This window comes from Phyllostomus discolor, chromosome 9 (assembly GCF_004126475.2).
Source record: "Phyllostomus discolor isolate MPI-MPIP mPhyDis1 chromosome 9, mPhyDis1.pri.v3, whole genome shotgun sequence".
Lineage (NCBI taxonomy): Eukaryota > Metazoa > Chordata > Mammalia > Chiroptera > Phyllostomidae > Phyllostomus > Phyllostomus discolor.
Window position 1 is genome coordinate 100,181,181 of NC_040911.2, and position 24,470 is coordinate 100,205,650.

The window sequence follows — 24,470 nt, forward strand, 5'->3', positions numbered from 1 at the left end:
GGCAGTGGGCCTAGTTGTCAACCCCTGGAGTGAAGCATCCATATTTAAAGATACAGCTATGCATAGACAGATATGCACAGATACCTGAGGTGTGGCAGAGGATGCTAATGACCTCTTCACCACCCATTCCCTCCTCTTCTCTGAAAACAGCAATTTCCTATTATTTGTACACTTACACCCTGGTCCCTCTTGTGAATAGATGTGATTCTTGAAGTGAAATATAGATGAGCTATCTGGGACTGCTCTGTAAAGAGGCCTTATCTAGCTAGCAGGGCCTGGTCTGCCTCCTCTCTCTCTCTCTCTCTCTCTCTCTCTCTCTCTGCCTGGAATGTGGGAATGGGTGCTGGAGCTCACGTGGCCACTTTGTAACCAGGAGGGCAAGTCCAAGACCGTGTCAGAAACATCAGCTTTTATAGTCCTTGAGCCAATGAAGCAAAGCCACCAGCAGCTGACCTCTGGACTTATTCTACGGGAGGAAGAGTCCGTCTGTGTTTAAGCCACTGTTTGAGTCAGGTCTCCACTGGCTGCATAACCAAAATTCTGATGCATGTTGATAAGGATAACAGCTGTATAGCTCAGCTTACAAATACTAGGCATAATAGGAACTTAAGGCTTTGTTAACTGCTACGAAGAAGCATATTTATAACGGAAGCCTCTGAGTCCATCAGCTCTAGTGGCCAGTGCTGACCTTGGTATTTTCTCTCTGTGCCTCAGGCTTCTCCCCTGCAAAACAGGGATAATAATATTATATGATTTAGGATATTGTTGAAAGATTTAATTCTGCCCTGGCTGGCGTGGCTCGGTGGGTAGAGTGCCAATCTGCAAACCAAAGGGTTGCCAGTTCGATTCCCATTCAGGGCACATGCCTGGGTTGCAGACCTGGTCCCCAGTTGGGGGGGTGTGAGAGGCAACCTCATATCAATGTTTCTCTCCCTCCCTCCTCACTCTAAAAATAAATAAATATAATCTTTAAAAAAAGAGAAAGGCTTATCTCAATGCATGTATAAAGTGCCTGGAGCATAGTAAATGCTAAAAAAAAAAAAAATCAGGTAATGTTATTGTTACTGTTACTACATTGTTGACCTGGTGAATGACCATTCACTTCTTTGAAATAAGGATGTAGGTAGGAACAGCCGGTGACGACATTTCTCCGCTACCCCTTCACTTTTCAGGCCTCCGCTTCATGACCAGAACAATACATGGAAATCCACCCACATCTCCGGGCCTCTGACAGTCACTGTACGTCTGGCAGAGTATCAGGTTCTGGGAGTCCCAAGATGAGTGGGACGGTTCCTGTCTTCAGTGGTCAGGGGCAACCTGGGAAACTCTTAAGTACAAAGGAAGTACTGAGAGGACGGTGGTGGAAATACGAATGGGGTTGCGCTGGGGAGAAACAAAGACGGGGGTTTAGTTCTTCGTTGTAGGGTGGAAGCTGGGATCTAAAACGTGAACGAGAAGAGGGCGTTTTAAAGATGATCTGTTATCAATAGCCAACACTAAGGAGGAGGAAGTGTTTAAAAATCAGAGGTGATACGTTAAACACTGTCCATTTCCCCCTCTCGGTCCACCCTCCCAGCCCCTCCCTGGTATGTAGACCCACCACAATCTCCCTGGTTTCAGGGGGAGGAAGGTGAGGTGGAGGTTCCTTTTTTGCTTATCTGGTGACTTTCTCCCACAACTGTCTCCAGGTTCTGGCCACCACACCCTCCCTTTGTCTCCTCTGTCCCCAAGGCCATGGCTCCCTGCTGATGTGACCAGCCCCAGGGGATTCACCGCCTCTTGTTCTTTTTCTTAACCAGCCTCGCCTCTCTGAGATCCTCCCTTTGTTCAGCTCCCCTTAGATGCCTACCCTATTTCAGGAATGTGTTTTGTGTTCAGTAACTGTGTTTTGCTGGGATCCGGACTGACCCGCTCAGTGGCCAGCAAGGGCAAGAGGCGAGTGAAGTGGGCCAAGTCTAAGGCAATAGGGACGGGTGGTGACTGCAGCGAAGGAGAGAACACTAAGCTAGAACTACTTAGCTCTACCTGCTTGTGTCATTTAAGATAGGATCTTAGTGTCGCCAGAGCCTCCAATTGTCAGTGGAAGATGAAAACACATTTTAAAAGAAGAAATTCTTCCATGCATAAAACACTCTGTGGGCCAAAGGAAACATATTTGAATTTGGCCAGTGGCGGCCTCTGCTCTGAGAACACCGTCCGTGAAAGTCAGGGGAGGGGTTACGCCGTGATCATTTGATGGGCGCCTTGTACAGAGACACCATGCTTATTTCACGTAACGCTTTCGACACCAGCGACTTCAGGGAGGTCCTGTTACCCTCCTAATATAAAGGAAACTTGTTATAATAAGAGTGTTGAAGATTTTAAGTAAACTCTTGTTAGACCTTAAACGAGGCTCAATGTTTCACATAATCTGGAAACGACCTAGAGGCATCACTAAGGGATTGGCTCAATAAATGAGCTACAGTTGTATAAACTGAGGCCAGACCTTGCTAAGAACCCACAGGAAGATTCTGGAGCCCAAGTGCTCCCCTACCCTCTGCTTGGCGACCTCGGTCCCCCTGAGGGAGGCACGGGGCCTCAGGAATCCTCATCTCTGTGTAGCTGTGTCTGAATCAGCCATTTAAAAAAATAGTAATAGTGGGGTCTGCTGATCTCCACCTGGATCCCGTGGACCCCCTAGGTGATGGAGAGGTGGTCTCCGGAGAGGCCTATGCAGTCCTTGACAGCACAGGGCAATGTCTGTGCATGCATGGGCACACTATGGCTTTCCGAGGGACTCCCATGAAGAACCCCCCCCCCCCCCACACACACAAAAGAAGACCATGTGTCAGAGTGTTGGAAAGCAAATTAGAAACATTACACCAGACCCATTAAGATGGCTGTAATAAAAGTGACAGGAATAAGTGGTGTCAGTGAGAATGAGGGGATCCCCCCAATGACTGCCTTCTCCCGGGGTCCCTCCCGGGGGACCTGCCCGAGCCACTTCTTCTGGAGGAGGGAGATGCCGCTCTTTTCAGAGATGGTGACCACGGTGCTTTGCTTGGTTTGGTTCCGTTTCTGTCATCAGAGACTTGCTTGTAAGCAGACAGTGCGCCGCGAACATTCCTCTGTGTTAATGACGCTCTTTGGGTGTTGGGGTCCAGACTTTTTCAGGAGCTCGTTTTAGCAAAAGCATCTGCTCAACCCTTCACTGAAGTTTCTGTGTGTGTATGGGTCGGGGGGAAGGTATTCTTTTTCCTCCGTAGTTTCCTTTCTCTGCCTCTTCTTCAGCTGTGTGCTCCCCTTCCAGCTCCGACACTGCCCCATCAGTCAGCCCCTCAGGATCCCCCCAGGAGCTCCTCTGTGTCATCCGCAGCCACACCCAGTTACAGCGGTCTGCCATCTCCTCCAGGCCTCGCTGGCTTTTTGTGACCTGTGTGCTGGGACGTTAGGACTGCATCATTGCTAGGCTATGGGAATTTTTGGCTCCCTTATCATCTTATGGGACCACCATCGTATGTGGCTGACCGCTACGGGGTGGCTCATGACTGTCCCTAACAGAGTGGTAATAAACACACTCTGCGATGTCTTTTATGTGGACAGAACGACATTTGTGTGTGTCTAGGACAAATCATCACGTGGAAATTGACCTCTTTCTTCCTCATGACTACTTGTTAAACCATTGCCTAGGGATAGTTTTCAAACCTTATTACGTGTATTGGGGTGACAACGGCTAATGAGATGATACAGGTTTCCAGGGTGCAGTTGTATCACGCACCACCCGCACATCACACTGTGCGTGCTGCACCCAAGGCAAGCCTCCTCCCGTCACCGTACAGTCGACCCCCTGTGCCCTTTTCTCTCTCTCCCGAGCCCCTGGGTGTAAGCTAATTCATTGAACCAATCTTCTATTGATACGTTTTTATGATTTCCAGGTTTTAAGTTATTGGATTGCAGGTTTTTCACAATTTTTAAACACTTGCCCCACTAAAAGAAGTACAGTTTTCCACTGAGATCCAGTATGCGCGCGTGCACACACACACACACACACACTTAAACAGCAAAAAGTCTTATGTTTACCCTTCCTACATGTCCTGCCTGCCATTCCGTTGTACTCCATTCTATAAACAAGTGGTTGGGACACACTAATTTCTCTCATCCCCTATTGGTAGGCCACGACCTGTAGTTTCAAAAACATTTGCAATTACAAATAACTCACAGGGATGTAAAGCCAATAATATTGTAATAATTACGTACGGTGCCAGGGGTTCTAGACTTATCAGGGGGTCACAGTGGGAATTATACAAATGTCTAACCACCGTGCTACATACCTAAAACTAATCAAATAATGTCAAATGTCCACTGCAATTGAAAAATAAAAACGTGCCCTGGCTGGTGTGGATTGATTGGCTGGAGTGTCATCCCGTACACCAAAAGGTTGCAGGTTTGATTCCTGGTCAGGGCACATACCTAGGTTGCAGGTTCGATCCCAGGTCGGGGCACATACAGGAGGCAACCAGTTGATGTTTCTCTTTTTCTTTCCTTTCTTCTCTCTCTAAAAGCAATAAAAAATGTTCTTGGATGAGGTTAAAAAAATCAAGAAAGAAAGAAAGGGAGAGAGAGCGAGAGAAAGAAAGAAAAGAAAAAACATAAAGTAAAACAAGTTTAATAAAAAAACACTCTCAGTGCATATTAAATAAAACGGGAAAAGTACTTACTTACATTGCACTATTCTGAACACTTTACAAATACAAGTTATTTAATCCTCACAGAGTCCCAACAGGCTAGTACTGATTCTTCTCCCCATTTTCCAGCTAGCAATGCTGAGGCTCAGAGAGGCTGAACAAGTTGCCCAGGTCACACACAAGCTGGTATGTGGCAGAGCTGGGCTTCAACCCAGGCGGTCTGGCTGCAGTTTCTTTTCTTACCTCCCAGCCCACAGGACTTCCTCTTGTCTTAGGAATTGATGTGACACTAAGTACTTAGACTTCTAAATCGCTTCCCTCCGTGTTTCAGTATACCTCACGCAGGGTATATCCCTTTACGAGACAGTCAAGCAGGACATGACGAGCGTACACTGCTATTCACACACCGTGGTGAGTACAGAAGCTGAACAAAGACTGCCCAGATTTACCAGGCTCCTCCGGAAACTCGGCATCAGCCACACACACGCACACACTCCAAGCCGCCGAACCCTCCGCCCACGGTGATCCATGAGGACCACTCTCGGGGCTGAACTCAGAAGAGTATCCCAGAGGCACGCACTCAGAGCCAGCCCTTTCCATTATTTATGGACTTCCCCCCAAAGTTCTGAAGTTCCAAAGCCTAATTCTTGTGTAATCCTTGGCGGACCTGTTGGGAGAATTGGAAGCCCCTTCAGCTAATGCATGGCATATGTCGGAGAGGTGCAGCGAATTCACATGTCTGTCTGCACTATTCAGAGGGAAGGTTACATGCCAATTACCAGGCCTCCGTCGGCCGGTGGGGATACAATAGGGGCAGTGTTCACACACTGGATGTGCCACATTCCACGCCGACATCACGAGCAGCTGGGCCAGATAAAGACCACTGGGGTTTTGATATGTGGGGATCGCATCCACGGAAGAGCTGGCAGGGAGACTCAGGTTTCTTTAACCTGGATCCTGTTCACAGGTCTTTAAAACAAAACAAAACAAAAAAAAACCGTTTCCTGCTCAGACTTGTTGGGTGGGTGGGTGGAGGTGCTGAGGAAGAAGAGAGAGACAAAGGCACCGGTAGCTTAAATGACAAAGGACAGAATAATAGGACCGGCTGAATGGATTCCAGTAAAATAAAGAACCCACCCACATTCTTGGGCCCAATTTTAGAACCAAGCAGGCTGAGAGATTTCCTCCCTAAGATCTCAGCCTTGTGTGTTGGAGGGGGAAAAAAATGTGGATGTACATTTCACCTCCATTTATTTATCTACTTATTTACTTATTTTCCCTCTGCTGGAGAAACTGCACTGCGAGTGTTGCCACCTCCTCCGGCAGCTTCCGGTGGCATTTCTAACCGGGAACAGAAGCAGAAGCGTCTGGAATCACCCCCGAGAAAGCCCCGGCTCTCCGAGGGCTGTTCCCGAACTCTGCTGGCACCGGGGGCGGGGGCGGAGGGATCAGGCAGCTAAAATGGCAGATGTGGAGCACTTGAGGGGGAGGGGAGGCAGAGACACCTGAAACTCTCCAGCCCCTTTTTTTTTCCCTCGCTTCCCCTTTGCCTCCACCTCTTAGATCACCCTCCAAAAACAGAGCGGCCGTCCCCTCGCCTAAGGTCACACAGCCCCACAACGCTGACCACAGAAACAAGCCAATCCCAGCTTCTGCCTCCCAGGCCCTGTCTTATCCACCCCCACCCTGCCCCCACCCCACACATTACCCCAAGACTGCCTTCCAAAAAAAAAAAAAAAATGACCGAACTACCAACGGCTACTAGACAACCAGCAGATGATACACCCTGCTAGTTGGTTTTGTGCGCGATTTCAGCGCGGTGTGCATTTTTTTTCCACCCTCCCAGATGAAAATACAGTAATTAGCGCCATGCAGAAAGGGGATGTGGGAGAGAGGAAACTCCCCTCTCTCTCTCTCTCTCTCGATCTCTCTCTCTCCTTTTTTTTTCCCCCTTCCCCTAGACTTGAAAAGAAATTCTGGCAGATAATTTGGCTGCACATGAAAAGGGAGAGGCTGCTTACAGCCGCCCAAATAAAGTGCTAGGTTGGGGAGGCTCCGCGGGCTGGGCTGGCTGCTCCACCGCATGAAAAGCAGACATTTATCTGTTCCCATGGAGATGAGTTTTCTACTAGTCAATCACGCACTGAGGAGGTCAGACAATAGCCGGTAGGTTCTTTTCTCATCTTTAGAGACCGTCGAGTCCCCCCTTAAAAAAACAATTCACGTACATTTAGAGGAGCCTAAACGATAGCTCAGAAATACCTGCCAACGAGCAGCCATGATCATTTCAAGGGAGTGCAGAGAACAAGAAGCCCCAGCCGCCTCCCGGGAGGACAGGGCGTGACCCACCTCCACCCCCCTTTTCCAATTTCAAATCATACGTTGTTCTATCGCACTCCTGATTTGCATGAATTTGGCTTCCCAACCTGACCTCTGTCTCCCGAATAAAATAACTAATAAGGTCATAAGTTAAGGGATGAACACTTCCAAACGACTTGGGGGGTAGGGGAGCCAGCATGGGCTGTTTCAAAGAGAACCTCGGGCAAGCCACCACACACACACACACACACACACCCAACGCTGCCCCAGAAGAGAAACCCGGAGCTGCTGGAAGTTGGTGAGTTGTAAACTTCCTCCCGGCATTTCCTTGCCCTAAAAGTGCACATGCAGACAAGATTAGGGCGGCAATTTGACCCGGTGTTTATCAATCCCAGAAAACAGATCGTGCTCGTTTGCAGCGCATGCTTATTTCGGGAGGTGGATTGCAGTGCGTGCTCCTGGAAAGAGACCCACATCACGATTGTTAAAATCCTCCTCTTTCAAGGGTCTCTTCCTACACCTTTTTTTTTTTTTTTTTTGCATATGCCTAAGGCGGAAGAAAATGCAACAGAGGTCTTCCTCGAGCTAATTGAGACGGGAGAGGGTGTTGCCAGGGGATCCCACGGGGCTGAAACAGGAGCCCGCTCACAGGATGGCCGCGGGACAGAAAACGGCAGCCCGCCCGAGTCAGGAGTCACTTCGTTCTCGTCGGTGGAGTCGCTCCAGGGCCGCCGAACCGCGCCAGGCAGAGGCGCAGATGCAAGTCTGCCTGCGGCTGGCAAGCCTGGCGGTGGGCTGGACGCTGCGTTTCCAGCTCCCCAAGGCTGGGGCCCCTGCCTCTCCCGGCCGGAGGGTGGGAACAAAGACACTAAGGGAGCCACTTCGGAAAGCAGCAGTTGGGAGCAGCCCCAACTGCCAGCGTTCAGGGCGGGCGGAAAACCCCCAGCTGCCTAGGAACGTGGACTGTCCCAGGGGTGGGAGGCGAGAGCACAATCCACTTTGAAGGTTCTTGGGAGTTTGATTTCCCAGGAAAGACGTGGCCCACATTTCTCCTGGATGGGGGGGGGGCCAGTGTTCCCCCATTTCCTTCTCCTGTTTTCTCAGTTTAGGGTTTACAATTTAAAATTGAACTAATAGACACTTGAAGTTGATGTAATGTGGAGTGTCAGCTGTCATGGAAAAATTTTTTAAAAATTTAAAAATACAGGACATGATTGAGAGACATCCAAGAGGGCCTAGCTAAGTAAAGGGAGGTGGCCATCAACACACAAAAAGAGTATGCAATCTCTCTAAAAGATTCAAACGGTAGAAATCAAGGGAAAGTCGAAGTTCCTCCTTTCCTGTAGTCACCCTCACTAGCTCAGGGCCTCACTCACTAGAGATAGCTAATAACTCCTTTGCAGTGTGACACGTACCCTTTCGGACATTTTCCATAAATATGCAAGTATATATATATATATATATATATATATATATATATAAACACACATACACTTTGTCTTAAATATACCACTGGAATCATACTTATAGACACTATTACACAACTTGTGTTCTTTTTCCACTTAAAATATCTACCACGGGCGATTTTCTATGTCTGAATGTGTTTCTTAAACATCAGCTGTACATCTTTGAGAAAAATGTAATGCACGCGCCTGGTGGGCGGAGGGGAGGAATCCAAATCAAAGGGGTTGTGGGGAAGGGTGAATCTCCCCCCCCCCCCCCCCAAGCACTGCTAGTGTTCAGTGTAGCATCCAGAAATTGTCTACACACAGGCTGGCATATATGTGTGCCAGCCCTGCACACCTTTCTTTGTTTTTACCAAGCGTCTTTCCTCTTGCCTTTTTCCCTTAGATCTCTCGGAGAGGGGTCACGTTAGGAAAAAATGGGCATGTGAAATGATGGCGTAATATTTCTGTGGATGGCGCTCTTCCATGCAGTTGGCTTGTCCTTTCTGATGGGTTGTGGGCGCGCTGAGCCTTTGCTTTATACAAACGGCACTGCCCGTAAATCTAGTTGAGCGTGCACCCTCCGAGTCTTTGCTCCAACACACCCCCTTGTGAAAGCACCTCTTACTCACACCTGCCCTCATATGCCTTGACCTGGAGAACTGATAGAATTCTCTCTTTTTTATTTTAAATGAGGGTTGAAACAGAGCATTATTAACCCACGAAAGGTCTATTAGGAATATGTGCCCCATTCTATGTATAGATTTTAAACTTTCCTCCAGCTTGAGAGAGAGAGGTTCATGGAAAAGAAAAAAAAAAAGGGATGTTTCCCCCTGCCCCTCCCAGCCCCACCCAGGGGCCAGCCGCGGCAGGATCGGCTCGTAGTTCCCCAGGCCTGCTTCTTACACATGCAACCTCCATATTGGGTAATTCCTTCCCTTGTGCTCCTTTCATCAGAGCAAGATCACAGCTCACTCTTAGACTTGGGTGCAGCTTCCTGCTTTTTGTGCGTGCGGGAGTGAAGGCGTCAGGAGTTTGGAGCAAGGTGTGTCCTTGAGCAAAGTGACTGGGACCTGTGTGTGCAGTAGGTTGGGGGGACCCCCCCTCTCGGGGGAGGAGCCTGCTGTCGTTGTACAGCTGGAAACCTGGTGAAATCCTGTACAGGAAGGAATCTTTCTGCACGGCCAGAGAAGTGTTTTTGTTCTTTGTCTTGCAGCGTTCACAGCGGATTTCTGTTCCGCTTGGGAAGATGGAAAGGAGTGAAAGAGGAGGGAACAGCTTGTAGCAAGCAAGCTCATTGAAAAATGTAATTCAGGAAGAGATGCAACAGGGCCAAAACGAAAGAGGAACTGGGCCTGCCCCTGTTCAGAGCAGAAACACCAGAGTCACCATCCTCAAGTTAAAAATGATGCAGGGAGAGTTGTGGTTGGGGGTGGCTGGAAAATGCATCACCCGCTGGACTTGTCACTGCAATTCACTATCTTGTTTGCTGTTTATCTTGAGGCTTGGGGAGCTCCCCCGCTGGTTAGGGAAAAAGAGGGCGGTGTAGGGAGAAATGTAGTGATCAGAAAAGGAGGCTCAGACGCCCCAGAGAGAGTGGGAGGTGTAAATAACATGGGGGTGTTTGACAGTGATGTCAGAGCAAAAAGAGACAGAGCTTGCCAAAAATCCTAAAAATTTCAGTGTGTGTGTTGGGGTGGGGAACCAGACACAAGGAAAATGTCCCAAAAGAAAAAGCAAACAAAATTCCAGATTTTTTCCCCTCTGTGATGTTGTCTGAAGGAGTAAAGCCAGGCTGGTTTTGCCCAGGTCCTCGGGTGAGCAAATGCTGTTTGCAAAAAACGTGACGGGATGTGAGCCTTTGGACAAGGTGGGCAAACGTGGGGCCGCAGTTTGCCTCCAAAAAAAGGGGTGAGGTGGGGCAGAAGACCCATGAGCAGAGGGTGAGCGATCCTTGTCCCCAAAGAGCCCAGATGTATTCGGTCGCCTGCACGCCTCTCTGCTACTCTCCCTCTCTTTTCCCCCCAGGACCCTACCTGGAATGGAATTGCTTAGGAGAGGAAAAAGGCATTTTTAGCCAAAGGCTGTAGTAGGACCAAGTCAAATTCGCTGGACGATGGAAATCTCTTCCCGAGGCTGCCTGGCGCTGTGACACGGGACACTCCCTAAATGTGTGACTTGGCAGATTGCTTGCTCCGCTATAAGAAGAGAATAATAATAATAATAACAGTAATAATAATAATAACTACCTATAGAGCCCTTGCAGGGAATACTGCATGCACTCACCCATGTTATCCTCTGAACTGAGTGGAGCAGTGTAGTAATAATGTCCATTTTACAGAATGGCGACGCAGCCAGACCGGCCGCTGGAAAGTGGTGGAGACCGAATACAAGTTATAACCAAGTGTTGGCAGTCACAGTCCAATGGCCAAATCAGGCTCAACGACCGCTCCCGGAAGGAACGTTTTATGGGAACGCAGCCATGCTCATTGGGTTAATACAGGGTCCAGCAGAAGTAAGGCCTGCTTGAGTGTGGTTGGTAGGGTAATACTATGGGTGTCATGATTTATAGTTTTAGTGTGAACATTTCACCTGAAATTGTCATAGGGTGTGCTTGAGTGTGATGTTGTTATGTTACAGAGTGACATGCTCGTGATTTTGTAATAAAAGGTTTTGTAATCAACAGGGGTGTGACTTGTGCCAGACCTTCTGGGTTGCCTCTGACTGCTTTTGAGCTGCGATGGCAGAGACCCAAGGGCTGCAAAGCCTAGAGACTATGTCCTATCTATTTCTTTACAAAGTTTGAAGATTCTTGCTTCGTGTCACCCGAGCCCGTGCTCTGAACCCCATATGCTTCCTTCTTCTCCAAAAATGCCTCGTTAGAAGAAAAAAGATCCAATACCAAACAGGAAATATGAATCTAAAATGTCAGAAATAATAATAGTTACTGGAACACTGAAATCATAGGGGCCCAAGAATACTAAAAACAAACAAAACAAACATTTCTTCCTTTTTCCTTTTGGTTTCAAAATTTGAAGGTGCTTATATCATAAACTTTATAAAAAACCACCTTCATTTCTTAATCAGCTTTATTGGAACTACCAATGCTTATTTAAAATTGAAAATTTCTGGGGTAACTTCCAGTGTAATGAAGAAATGGAATATGGTTTTCCAGGAGACCTAAACATTGTTTTTTTCATATATCTTATTTTCAAAATTGCAAGAAGAATAAGTTCTTAAAGGCAGAAAGTACCTGATTTGAATGTGATGTTTACCCCACGATGGTAATACACAAAACTCTTTGCACTTGGAACTTTGTTTATAGATGTAAAAATTCTGTAACCCAAAGAGAATGAAAACTAAGGGCAGTTGGGACACCCTACCCAACAGTGATTTTTTGGGGGGCATACCCTACCCAACAGTGATTTTGGGGGGATACCCTATGCAACAATGATTTTTTTCTTCTTCCCTACTAACAGAAGTCGGAGACCTAGGCCCCTGAACCGTGGTGCCCTGTGAGCCAGGTGTCTGGGTGTCTCACTGTGGCTTCGTTTCCTGCAGGTCTCCAGGCTGGATGCCTGCAGCTATGTGTCCAGGTTTTAAAATAATCTTAGTGAACAAAATTAATAATAGTATCTTCTGAGTCTCTTACATGCCGGGCACCATACACGAAGCTAAGCCTTCCTGATAACTGGACAAGGAAGGCATTTTTTCATTGCCTCAATAGTACTGGGGGCCCAGGTGCAAAGGGGCCTCAGCTAAGACATGACGGAGAGACACGGCATCCTGATCCCAAGCTCCATTTTTTTCCCCTCTAAGAGAAGATCTGTTACTGAGCGTTCACCTTTTTCTTCATCCACTTCTTACCTACTTTGGTGTCTGCCACGTGGCAGGCACTGACAGCACTTGGTCTTGCGGATTCCGCAGAGCACAAAGCAGGTAATGAAGTCATTAAGTCCGTGGGCAGGGCATTTTCAGATGATGATGGAGGCTAGGAAGGGGAGGCCGAGTCCCATCCCCTGAGACAGGAAAGGACATGATGCCATTCTTAGACAGCTTCCCTGATCCCTAAAGGTCTGTGTATTTCCCATCTTCCAAAATAAGGAAACTGGAGACCAGAGAGGTTACGCTACCTGCCTGCAGCCACCCAGCTGGCAAGTGGCAAAGCCAGGTCTCGAACCTGTCTGCTGCTACCCACCCCCCCCATCCTTACACGATGGCACAGAACAGGAGTAGCAAATGACAGCCCGTTGGCCAACCTCCGCCTAGCCCCTGTGTTTGTCAATGAGGTTTTATCGGGACGCAGCCAGCCCCAGCGAGCTCATGCATTGTCTGTGGCTGTTTTCACACCCTGACAGCAGGGTCAAGCAGTGGTGAGAGACACTGCGTGGCGGTGCAAAGCCCAGAGATATTTACTGTCTGGCTCGAAACAGAAAAAGTTTGCCGACCCCTACTGGTCCGAACCAATCATCGTAATCCTATCTTTCATTATCAGTGATTGCTTAGGGGTAACAACGTAAACCAGTTTCGGCCAGTGAGACTCAGGCAGAATTCTGCTTTGGGGAAGCTTCTGAGAAAGCCGCTTTTCCCGTCAAAAGAGGGTGTGTGGAAGGCTGCCGCCTTCCTTCCTCCTGCCTCTGCGTCAGGATAAAATGATGAGGGCTGGGGCAGCCCTCTTAAAACCACCGAGCAGAGGCGGATCAACGTAAGGAAGGTGGCAGAGAAGACATACGGAAGACGCTGAATCTTTGATGACACGGTTCAGCCTCCTACCCCACGCTCTCACTCCCCACCTGCAGATCACCTGCCGAGTTAGACAATAAATCGTTTAAGTCACTCTTTACAGACTCGCCCATTGCTTACAGCCGCATTTATCCCATACGATACACACGCGGTGTCTGGAATGACTGTCCTTAGTTTGCACTTAAGAACCTCAGAGTTCAGGGGAGAACGGGACTTGCCTAGGGCTGCGTGCACCATGCCAAACCCGTCTAGCGCTAACGATGACTGTTCATTACCCCTTAGCGTCCCTTGGCATTTGGGGCTTTGTTTATGTGTATAAAAACTCAGTACCCACAGGAGAATGAACCCTAAGGACAGCTGGTTCCCCACCCAACAGTTCTTCTTCTTGTTCTTCTCTGCCAACAGAACCCGCATTTATATTCTGGGCAGTGGGGTGACCATTTTTCAGAGATGAGGATGTTTGCCCTAAGAAAGTCATGGAATCCTGCCCCCCTACACCTTTGTAGGACATTTACCCGCTCGTTATTCTGGTTCTGGGGTGGGTCCTGGGGTGAGGCCTGAGAGTCTGCATTCTCAGGAGCTCCCAGGAGATACCTATGCTTCTGTTCCACAGAACACACGTTGCCCGGCCTTGTTTTATATCAGAGGGCGACACACTTTCTCTGCAAAACACTAGACGGTAAATATTTTAGGGCTTGTGGTCCACGTAGTTTCTGGCAACTACTCAACCGTGCTATGGCAGCAGTCACAGACAGCATGTAAGTGAGTGGGCGTGGCCACGTGCCAATAAAACTTTATTTACAGAAGCAGGTGGTGGGCCGGCTTTTGCCTCTGGGCCCTCGTTTGCTAACCTCTGGCTTAGATGCACCACGGCTCATTTCCCGATCCTGGCTCCGCTGTGACGACACTGTTGACCAAACGCTGAACCAATCAGGGTTCTCTTAGGGAGGAAGCCGTGGGTACCGGGTAGGCTGTTGCGATCCACACCGATTTGGCATGGAATGATTCTTAGGTTGTTTCCGGCAGAGGTGAGAGTTAGCGACTCTCCCACAACCCAGCTACATGGGTTATCATGAATTCCAGCCTCAGTCCAAATTCTGCCACTCGGATAGCCAAACAGTGTTGGCTATCATTAGCAAACAGGCGCCAAACAGTTCCTACAACCTGTTCTGGAAGTTCGGTGAAGTCCCGGCACTCCGCGCGCTCAGTGGCTCTGGCCCCACCCTGAATGGAAGGCTCACCTGAGGCAGGTGTAACCACATTCCAGAGGCAGGGCTATTGGGTCAGCGGGTCACAATCGGCACCTCCTCCCCCAGTGGCTGGACGCAGGACCAATGAGGGACGAGGGAGGGAGGGAGGGCATAGGTGAAGGATGGGGTATTATGTCCTATAGTACATTCTAGTCAATGTGCACATCTTGAATACCCCTAACTGCACCAACGCAGATCCATTTCTAATATCATCATGTAATTAGCCAGTCACGGACTTCACCCGTGGAAAGCCTGTTTCTGAAGTGCAAGAAGCACTCGCAATCGTTGCTGCAGTGAGGTTTCCTGCCACGCTGTTTGCACAAACACTGGGCTTTGCCTTCCCCAAACCGTGCACTCTTGATCGCCAGCGAGCTGGCCACCCCTATAGCTGCGTTTGGACTGACCGCACAGACAGTTTATCGGACGCGTTGCATGGGGGTATTTTAAAGTGTAGACTCTCTCGGAGAGGTAACACCTGTGTCCACTCCAGGGCCGGTTGTGGGAACAGAGGTAATATGTTTAAAATTCTGCCAGGGAGTGGATACTCAAAAATAAAATAAAATAAAATAAAATAAAAAGTGCATGGTGGTGTTACTGTTCAGAGAACCGGTAAGAAGTAATACCAGTTTTTGTTTCTTGAGGTAACTCGGCCCTACGGCTTCTCGGCCCTTATGGAATTTTCCAATTCTACCAGGTGAAGGTAGAGATAAGGAGACAAAGCACGTAGCCGTGAAAACATTGCCTGTGGCTCTGCTGTTGCAAAAATCTAGTTTACATCTAGTCTGTGTGCACCTAGGTTAAGCCGAGAATGCTCATTATGGCTATTGCATAGGTTAATTCCAGGTGTCCCCTCAGGAAAACGTGGCGCCCCCTGCGGTTGTCCAGAAGTTGGCCTCATGTATAAAAGGGGAGTAATAATGATCATGAGGATTAAGGAAGCTGGCACGTGAGATAGCCTCGCACTTTCCACCTGTATCTTGAGCCCGATTTCCAGATAAGACCCAGGCCCAGAGAGTTAAAGTTACGCTCCCAAAGACACAGGCAGAGGCTGTGACAATGACAACTACGCAACAGTGCCACCCATACTAAAATAATGTGTCCCGGGCGTTTGGGTAAATCTTCTGTCTTAGGCTTTTCTGGAAATTTAAGGGTGCCCATCAGAGGTTCAAGTTAGACATTTAAATGAGGACGTTGGGAAAATATTGAAACGTGGTCTTTGGCTAGTGTGGGAGCTGGATTTACAAGCTGGTTACCAGAGTTCTTGCACTTAGGTGTCCAGAAGAGAAAGTTCTAGATGATCAACTAGAGTGCATGTTCATCCTTTTTTCAGTCACTTATATCTGAATCCGAAACTTGGGGGATTGGTCCTGTGATTCTTGGTAGAAAGCAAAGCCTGCTCTTCACCAGAGAAACTGAAAATGTCTCTAATGGATTTCCAGCCTTGCTTGTGGCTAGGGTGTGGACAAGTGACCTCGGACCCGCCAGTCAGGGACAGCTGCTCTGGGCAGGGTCTTAGCAGATGGTGTCAAGGTAAGATGTGGTCCTACTGAATTAGGTTGGGCCCTAATCTCCTGCCTGATGTCCTTACAAGAAGAAGGAAATTTGGACACAGAGAAACAAAAGGAAAACACCATGTGAGGGTGGAGGCAGAGATCAGAGTGGTGTGGGCACAAGCCAAGGACTGCCGGCAGCCACCAGAAGCCGGGGGACAGGCATGCAGGCCCTCCCTCAGGGCCCGCGGAAGGAACCAACCCTGTCCACATCTCAATTTTGAACTTCTAGCCTCCAGAAGCACGTGAGAACACATTTCCGCCGTTTTAAGCAACTCGGTTGGTGGTCATTGATGGCAGCCCTAGGAAACTCATGTGATGACCAACATTTAAAAGAGGGTTTCCAATCAGAGATGCACAGAACGCTGGCATCCCTTAGGCAGTGAACTTCGGAGATTTTGATACAAAAGCCTAGGCTCCCCGTAGGCCCGAGAGCATGTTTGCTTGCTGCTTGTTTGTGTGTTTGTTGTCTGCTCCGGAATTCCCGATGGGTTTGCTAGCCTCGGCACATGGCCGTGGCAGGGGAGGGCCCTCTGGGGGTCCCTGGGACCCTCGAAATGTGTCCATGACAGCAAACCGTTTTACAGGGCTAGGCGCCGTCTAATCACTTTCTCCCCCTCATTCCTCACCAACGTCACGGACGCAAAACTCATGCACGACCAGTGCGTTTCCCAGAGGTCGCGTGATGCGCGGTAGGCAACCATCCCGCGGGAAAGCGGCCCGGTGACTGAGGCCGCGTGTAAGAGGTGTGTTACTGTTAACTGAGTTAACGAACCATTCGGAAATTTCTCAGATGTAATTAATAGTCAGTAGGCGAATGTAAGTAGACCTACCTGACATAGAAGCCTTTTGGGGTCTTCAGTGATTTGGAAGAGTGTGCGGGGGTCCTGACCCCAGAACCCGTGAGGACTTCTGACTTAGGGCAACGTCGGGCCTCCCTTCCTGGAGAGTTTTGTGAGAGGTCAACGATTTCCTGCAGAGAGAAAAAAAATGTGATTAAGTCAGTGTCGGCTTGGGGTTCCGAAGGCTGGAGTCTAACATTTGATTCTAGGGCTTACAAAGCGGCTGGGACGGGATGGGTGACTTAAACCCTCTGAGCTTCGGTGTCCTCATCTGTGAAATGGAGATGATACGACCCAGATCTTAGGGGAGCTGTGAAACCTTAAGTAGGGGGGCTCTCGGACTGTTCGCAATGTGAGGCCTTGCTCTGCGGGAGGAGGAAGTGGGTCAGAGCCTTCGGACTGAGCAGCTGGGGAGCAGGCCCGAGATTCTGCATTCGAGACCAGCTCCCAGGGGATGCGGATGCTGCTGGTCCCCCGGCCACACTGGAGAAACCCTGCTCTCAAGAAAATCATGGGAGAACTCTGTAGTTCTCCTTGTGCATTTTCAGCGTCTCTGTATTTAAACTCCTGGCTTCGTTGTCTTCCTCCTTTGTTTGTGTGGCTGCATTTCGAGGCACCATGCTCCCTGAGCCGGGTTCCTCTGGCCCTGCCTCATCCCCCACCTGCGCTCTTCATGTAGCGGAGACGGACTGAGCACAGGCTCTGCACTGGGCCCTGTTTCAAGCCTCGGTCTTCAAGGCCGGGGGTAGCTTTGAGCTTTCCCTACGGTGTAACTGGCTTAAAGCCTTCGGAGCTCCCATCGCTGCGAGGATCAGGCCCCAATTCCACGCCCGGCTGAGAAGCGTGGCTGGACCCGGCCCTCCGGAGGCTCACCGGAAGGAAGGATGTTGCGGGTAACACCTGTAAGGCCCGTCGTGCGGCACCTGACATACGGATGAACACGTGAGCTCTGCGTCACTAAGACCCGGCCTTAGGTCCGCTGGGAGGCAGGGACGAGACCAGCTCAGCTGCCCGGTGTTCTCAGCTGGGGCGGGTGCGGGATGAGTTTGCACCCCCAGGCACCGTGGCGATACCTGCAGACGGTTTTGGTTGTCACGATGGGGGGAGGGTGCTAGTGTCCTCTGGCAGGCGGAGGCCAGCCGTGCCGCTGCAGGCCCTGCAGTGTCCAGGACCGCCCTCTCCATCAGCGCCCCGCCCCGCCCCGCCCCGCCGGGATGGAGAATTACCTGGCCCCAGACGGCTGCCAAAGCCTCCCTCATCTGCACCCCAGACTGAATCCATCACAGTTCTTGTTTCTCCCTCTGTCAGTGTCTCTTCCTTGACCCAGGGGCACTGTTCCTGCTGACCTTCTAGAAGCTTCTCTGACTCCCTTCTGCAAGGCGGCTCCCGCCTCCCTGGTCACCCTGCTAGTACCTCTCATAAGCAGGGGCGATGCTTGTTTCACTAGGTGGTCAGTTAGTTGTCTCCTGCACTTGAATGTGAGTGCTTGGATGATAATGACAACAACAATAATAATAAACAACACGTCACATTTCAAAAGTCTGAAAATCCTGAATTCCAAAGCACATTTGGCCATTAAGGTTTTGATAAGAGATTGGGCATGTGCTCTTCCTCATTTTAACGGGCTGATGCACAGAGAGACTAAGTGACTGTGTGAATGAGAGGCGGAGCCCAGACTTGAATCGGGGAATCAGGTCCCTGGGTTGCATCCGTAACCCCTAGGCTGTCTTAGGGAGGGCTGTGGGCCCGTGGACAGGTGGGGTTGAGGGGAGATACAGCAGGCTGGGCCTCGGGCCCTCCCCGGGGCTGGCCTGCCTGCCGTGGGGGAGGTCCCTGCCTTCCCCCTTTCTCTGGCAGTAAAGGTGCATGGAAAACACACATGCATGTGCACACACATGTACACATGCACACACATACATGAGCACACACAGAGAGAAAGGCCACATGCGATTACATTTCCTGGAGCTTTGTGGCTGACTACCGTCTGCAGCTGCCTCATCTTTCTGAATCAGGCGACAGAGCCCACCAGCAGCCCGGCCGGGGAGAGAACACCGACGCTCGCCCGGCCTGGCGGGAGCGAGCTGGGCCGTTTGTCTGTCACGGCGGGTAAACCCCCGCCTCCGTCAGGACACGGCCCCTCGTAAAACGCGACGGCATTGTCTCTCTCTGGCCTTGGGAGCTGCTCTGCTCCCGAAAACTCAAAGCCACGGCTCAGGGGAAAGGTGCACGTCGTCTGTTGGCTACCAGCCTAGACCGCGGTGATGGGGGACAGTAACCCCGTTTCTGCAAACCCGACGGCATTCTTCTCTCCAGTCAGGAGGGGGAGCGGGCCCTTCCTCGTGCACCTGGAAGCTTTCTGGACAAGGTGTGAAGTTGCTTCCAGAAAGCAGCGGACAACCAATGTGGTTTTAAGTCTTCAAAAAGGTCCGGAGGGCTGAGGTAGACGGAGGGTTGGCCGAGGGCTGGCGGTGTTGCCTAAAACACAGCTACAGACCGGTGGATACGTGTGATTCCCTCTCTGTCTAGAGAGAAGGCATGCAGCTACGTGTGTGCACGTGTGTGTAAACATACAGAAAAGGGGTGAGAAGAATACACTCTCCCCACTAGCACAGGAAGTAAATGAGAAGCAGGCGGTGGTGTGGGTCCCAGAGAGAGAGAAACTGCACTTCCTATTCAATCACATTGCTTGTGTGATCTAACAAAATTAACTTGCAAAGACAAGTAAATAAACCAATAACAACCCCTCCCCTCCCCCAAGGAAGCAGCCTCATAATAAACAAAAAGTCCTTCAGCTTCTAAGAATCGGGGGAATCCAGCCCCAGAGGACTTCCTGGTTTGGGGCATTCCTAGTTCAGTCTGGTTCTGGAAGCTGGTTTAGGATTCTCCCCTGCCCGCAGCGAGGTCCATTATTACTTAGGCCGGGGATCGAAACTTCCTGCCGAACAACAAAAGGGAAGTGCCCGATTCCCTCCTCTCTGCTTCTCCCTCCCTTGTCGTCTGTTTCAAGTTGTTAACACTTCCTTGATCCTTACAGTTCTGGTTTTGTTTTAAGAAATAGGAAACTTCCAAATGACTGATGGTCTTTATTGTCTATCTCTTCAAATACAAATCCTGCTAGATTAAAGCACCAAACCATACCTCTGAATATTAAAGAGAAAAACCACATTTAAAAACCAGCCTTTTCCCAGTGACGAGGAGATGCCTACAGTTCCGGAGGGATCCTTCAGGTTGTGTGTACAAAAAACGTTTGGCTTATGGTTAATCTATTATAAACCAATCAACCAGCCTTCTTACTTCCAGATTATGTTTCCCCGGGTTGTCTGTTACTTTTGTTTAAGTTATTCCTTACAAACGGGGTGAAAGAGGAAGTAGGAAGTGAAGGAGGAGCGGAGGAGGTGATGATGGGGAAACTGAGGAACAGGTTTGCATGGATATTAGAAATTTAAAACCACGGCAGCCGCTGGCCAGCCAGGTGTTGAGAAGCATTTCCAGTTTCGAACGTGCCCCCGGCTGTTCTTAGGAGAACGGCATGTTTAATTACCGGAGCTCTAACCGTGTGCACGGAAAGAATAACTCACCAGCATGGGCGGATCTGGGTTAAGATTTGTGAAGTGGGCCAATTATCTTCTCAGGGCCGGGGTCTTTAACTTGACCGCGATAGGCACACACGTGCGTCAGTATCCCCGAGGTTTTTTCAGACTTCCGGAATCGTGTTAGAAAAAGTCTATTTGCTCCCACCTTTATGTGTTTCTATTAAATAACCATCATGCAGGAAACTTTGTTTTCATTGATCACAGGAGATAAAGAAAAGGTCCCTTGAAAGCTTGACCCCAGTGTTAAATTTCATTACTGTCTCTCTCAAAGCACTGTTATCATATTATTTCTTATTTGCTCCTCATGGCAACCCGGAGGCTGTCAGAATAAGCAACCCTCACGTTACAGATGAGGAAAGAACGACACAAGAGGTTAACTCGTGCATGGAAACAATCGGCCAGAAGCAGTTAGGATTCCTGGTGTGGGTTTTTTTTTTTTTTTTTTTGCTTGCCCTTTTCCCGGAAGGCAGGTGCAGTTTCTCGTAGGTTTTATTTAGGGGGAGTGTAGGCACCTCCAGGGTTCTTCTCGTGCTAAAGGTTCTGGGAAAATCTCAAGAGCACAATAAAATCCGAAGGAGAGGTTTACTTAAGCATGACTCATGCCACAAACCCACTTCAGACTTTGGGGAAGGGACTAATGTTACCTTTGTCATCAGGCACACACCAGCAGCATCTGCAAGCCTGGCCAGGAGCCTACCTATTTTTACTTCATTGATTACCTAAGGTGACTGCGTAGCAGTGGATCTTAGGGGACTGGGCTAGGTCACTGTGATTGGGAGGGGTCACGATTCTGCAGACACAGATAATAATCCTAGACAATAGCAGGCTCCCTTTTACTAGAGGGGTGTGAGCCTTTATTTACAGAACGGAAGACTGAATCACGGGATGGAAAACAATGGTGACGCAGCAGGCCCGTGGAGGGGCCAGAAACCAGAGAATGGGATTGAGTAGCATTTCCCTGCTGAACTCTGACACGAAATTGTCTTAAGGGTGGACCTGGACCCAAAACTTGTCCTTTTTCGTTACCACGGTAACTCAGAAGGCGAGATCTAGATGTCTAAATGGGTGATTGAATGGTTTTTGCTTATGGAAAGGCGAATAAAAGTAATCTGGCCCAAATGCAAACCACGCAAATCAGGAATCTAGCCGTGGTGGTGGGTCAGCAACAAGTTTCGGTCACACACGCACAAAAGCAAAAATAACAACGATAACAAAACTAGTAAGTAATTGTCGCTCGCTTACAGCTTTATGTCAGATACTGTTACAGGTAGTTTATAAGTATGAATTCATTTAATAGTCCCATCTGCCCTATAAGGTAGATGTGATTATTATCCCCACTGGATAGCACAGGGAGGCTAAGAGACTGGTCCACGGCGGGTAACGAAGGGGAGCCTCAGCCCCCACCCGTGCTCTGCTGATGGTCCTGAAGGCAGGGTTATGCCTTCGTAAACTCAGTTTTTCCGGCGCTCCACTCCCACTAAGCCCGCTTGGCACCCAGGTGCTGCTTAGGAAAAGGCTCCCCCTTGGGGCAGGAGCTGCCTCTTCCAGTTGCCCCCACGTGGCAAGGGGAGGAAGGGCCGCATTTTGGCCGACACTCGCTTCTCTGCAGTGGGTGCCCGCCGTGGCGTTTGCGGTGATGCCGGGGCTCCCGCCGTGCCAGTCGGGAGACTTTGGGCTGCGTCCTTGACGTCTTCGAGTCTCTGTGTTTCCATTCGAGCAATCAGGATGAGGCTGCTGACCCCCAGCAGAGGCCGGCAGGGAGGCTTAAACACACGGGAAGCACGGAGGAGGTGAACTCAGACACGAGATGGATTATGTCTCTTGTTGGACCCCAAACTCCCTTGGAGACCGGGAACAAACATTTAGACAGTCATTTTGAGACGCTATGGACGGTATATCACCAAAAAGGCACTGGTGTTTTGTAAGCCACAGATCCTGTCTTCAGTTCTTAGCACTGACCGATGCTGGCATTTGAATACCTTCTCCAATGAAGCTATGTTCTCAATAAACTCGCTTCCTTGGATCGCTGTCTTGAGAGAGCACTATATTGAAACAGAGTCGACACCAGTACATTTGGGGAACGGCTGTCACTGAGCGTCAATGGGCTCACAAGGTGTGTGATGGAACACGTCAGTGTGGGGACCAGAGAGCCCCCAGGTGCTTCTCAGAGCTGCCACTTAACGGCAGTGTGGCCTGGGACATCTTCATTCAGCCATGCTCTGCCTTAATTTTCTCAGCTGTAAGATGGGGATGCCAACAACTCCTTTCTCATAGACTCGTCAGGTGTAAATGAGGACACTCCATATAAAATGAATTGTGCCGTCCATGGCAAATAGCAAGTGCTCAAAAAGATGTTGAATGGACTAAGTAGTCGATGATAATTATTAAACGGAATGTAGCCCTAAGGGCAGCACTGGCATTTCCTGCTCCTCTTCCGTTCTTTAAGTTTCACTGCGTAAGAAACTACACTCAGTAAATCCACGCTAAGGGATTGATCAGTGTCGTCTCTCCTGCCTTCTCAGGGGGCGTAATTTGTTTTCTTCAACCACTAGATGAGTGTCAAGTTTAGTTCCAAACATGCACTCGAGTGAGTTTCTGTCTAGGAAGCAGCAGCTCAGGGCAAAGGATTACCTGGCGTCTCTAACTGCTCCGTTGCCGGGGGCAGGGTTCTGGGAAGCTCAAAAGTCAAGGATCGTCTCTGTTTTCCTCTTAGCATTTTGGCTCTGATTTCCTTTTTTTTTTTTTTTGGATGTGTCAAAGGCCAAGTTCAAGTTTGGACTTGGAAGGTTGATGGGAGCCAGTAGAGGGGTTTCTCTCTCCCTGTGCTCATTTGGTAAGTTAAAGGCATGAATGGTGTGACTCCTTCTCAACATACAGAAACATACTTCTGTGTGTTGAGAAGGAGGAGGTCCACCCTTCCCCCACCCCACGGAGCCCCGCTGAGCTACGTGGATTAGGAAGGGTCACTTCAAGCTTTCCTTGTTTCAAACGTCCAGGTTCCTCTATGTAGCAGGTATTGCTGGTTGCCTAACAACAAGTTGCCTTGGCTACAAGTAGTGAGGACTACCTAAGGATAGGTTACCCAATCAGGGTTTTTCCTCCTTCACCTAATACGACGTGGTAGATTCCAGGGCTGCCGGAGCACCCCAAGAACGTCTCTAAGGCCTCGATGTCCCTTTGCCTTCCCGCCCACTGCCCTTTGCATGTCGCCCTCAACTCACAGTTCCATGGTGACCACTCCTCGCGAGAATGGGGACAGAGCCTTATGTACAGAGGAGGAGAAGGTGATGGACATGTCTGCTGGCGGACCCTTTGCCTTTTTATCAAGAAAAAAAATTCTGCAAGGAAATTGGGGAGATCACTTCTTTCTTTTTTTAAAGCTGGGCTTAATGGTGCCCTGAATAACTCCAGGTTATTTACGTGAGCAGCTAATGTGTCCACCTATCACCACATGGCTCTTCCCTTTCCCCTGAGAGCTCTCTGTCCTCCTCGGGGTGGCATATACTTCAGAGAATATTTGCACCCATCCCAGGAAGTGGACTCGGATTAGTTTAAGTTTTTCAGGGGGATCCCTTTCCTGTTACTGATGATAATGCATTGATATGAGACATCGTTTTGGGCAATGAATGCGATTTGAGGGCAAAGGTGCCTAAGGGCCTTAGGGAAAAGGTTCTTTCATCCTAAAGAAAGACTCAAGGAGCTAAAGAGTTATTTTTCTTCCTCTGGATGTTGTTGTATGAAGCTGTGATGGCTGGAGCTATGCAGTGATGTTGTAGACACGAGGGGTGCTAGGCTGGGATTGGCATAATGGAAAAATGGGCGGGGGGCGGGGAAACATGTTATTCAAGAGGCCACAAAGCTGCTGAATTAGTTGGAGCTACCTTCCCCCCAGACTTCTTTTTCAGGTGAGATGATAACATTCCTTACCGTTTAGGTATTTTGAGCTGGACTTCCTGCTACTTGCACCCAAAGGGCTTCTAACTGACGCCTTTGTAAGATGGGGCCAGTAGAATGGGTCCGTTTTATAAAGAACAAGCATACCATTAGCTAATAGAAATAACTCT

The 24,470-nt window shown here is 49.4% G+C and overlaps 1 long non-coding RNA gene across 1 annotated transcript; it reads left to right on the forward strand.

Moving 5' to 3' along the window:
* The first annotated feature begins 6,695 nt into the window (after positions 1-6,695).
* Positions 6,696-10,165, forward strand: LOC118496859. The gene is made up of 2 exons (XR_004899416.1): positions 6,696-7,281; positions 9,645-10,165. It is a non-coding gene; the product is annotated as an uncharacterized LOC118496859 (long non-coding RNA).
* The last annotated feature ends 14,305 nt before the right edge of the window (positions 10,166-24,470 follow it).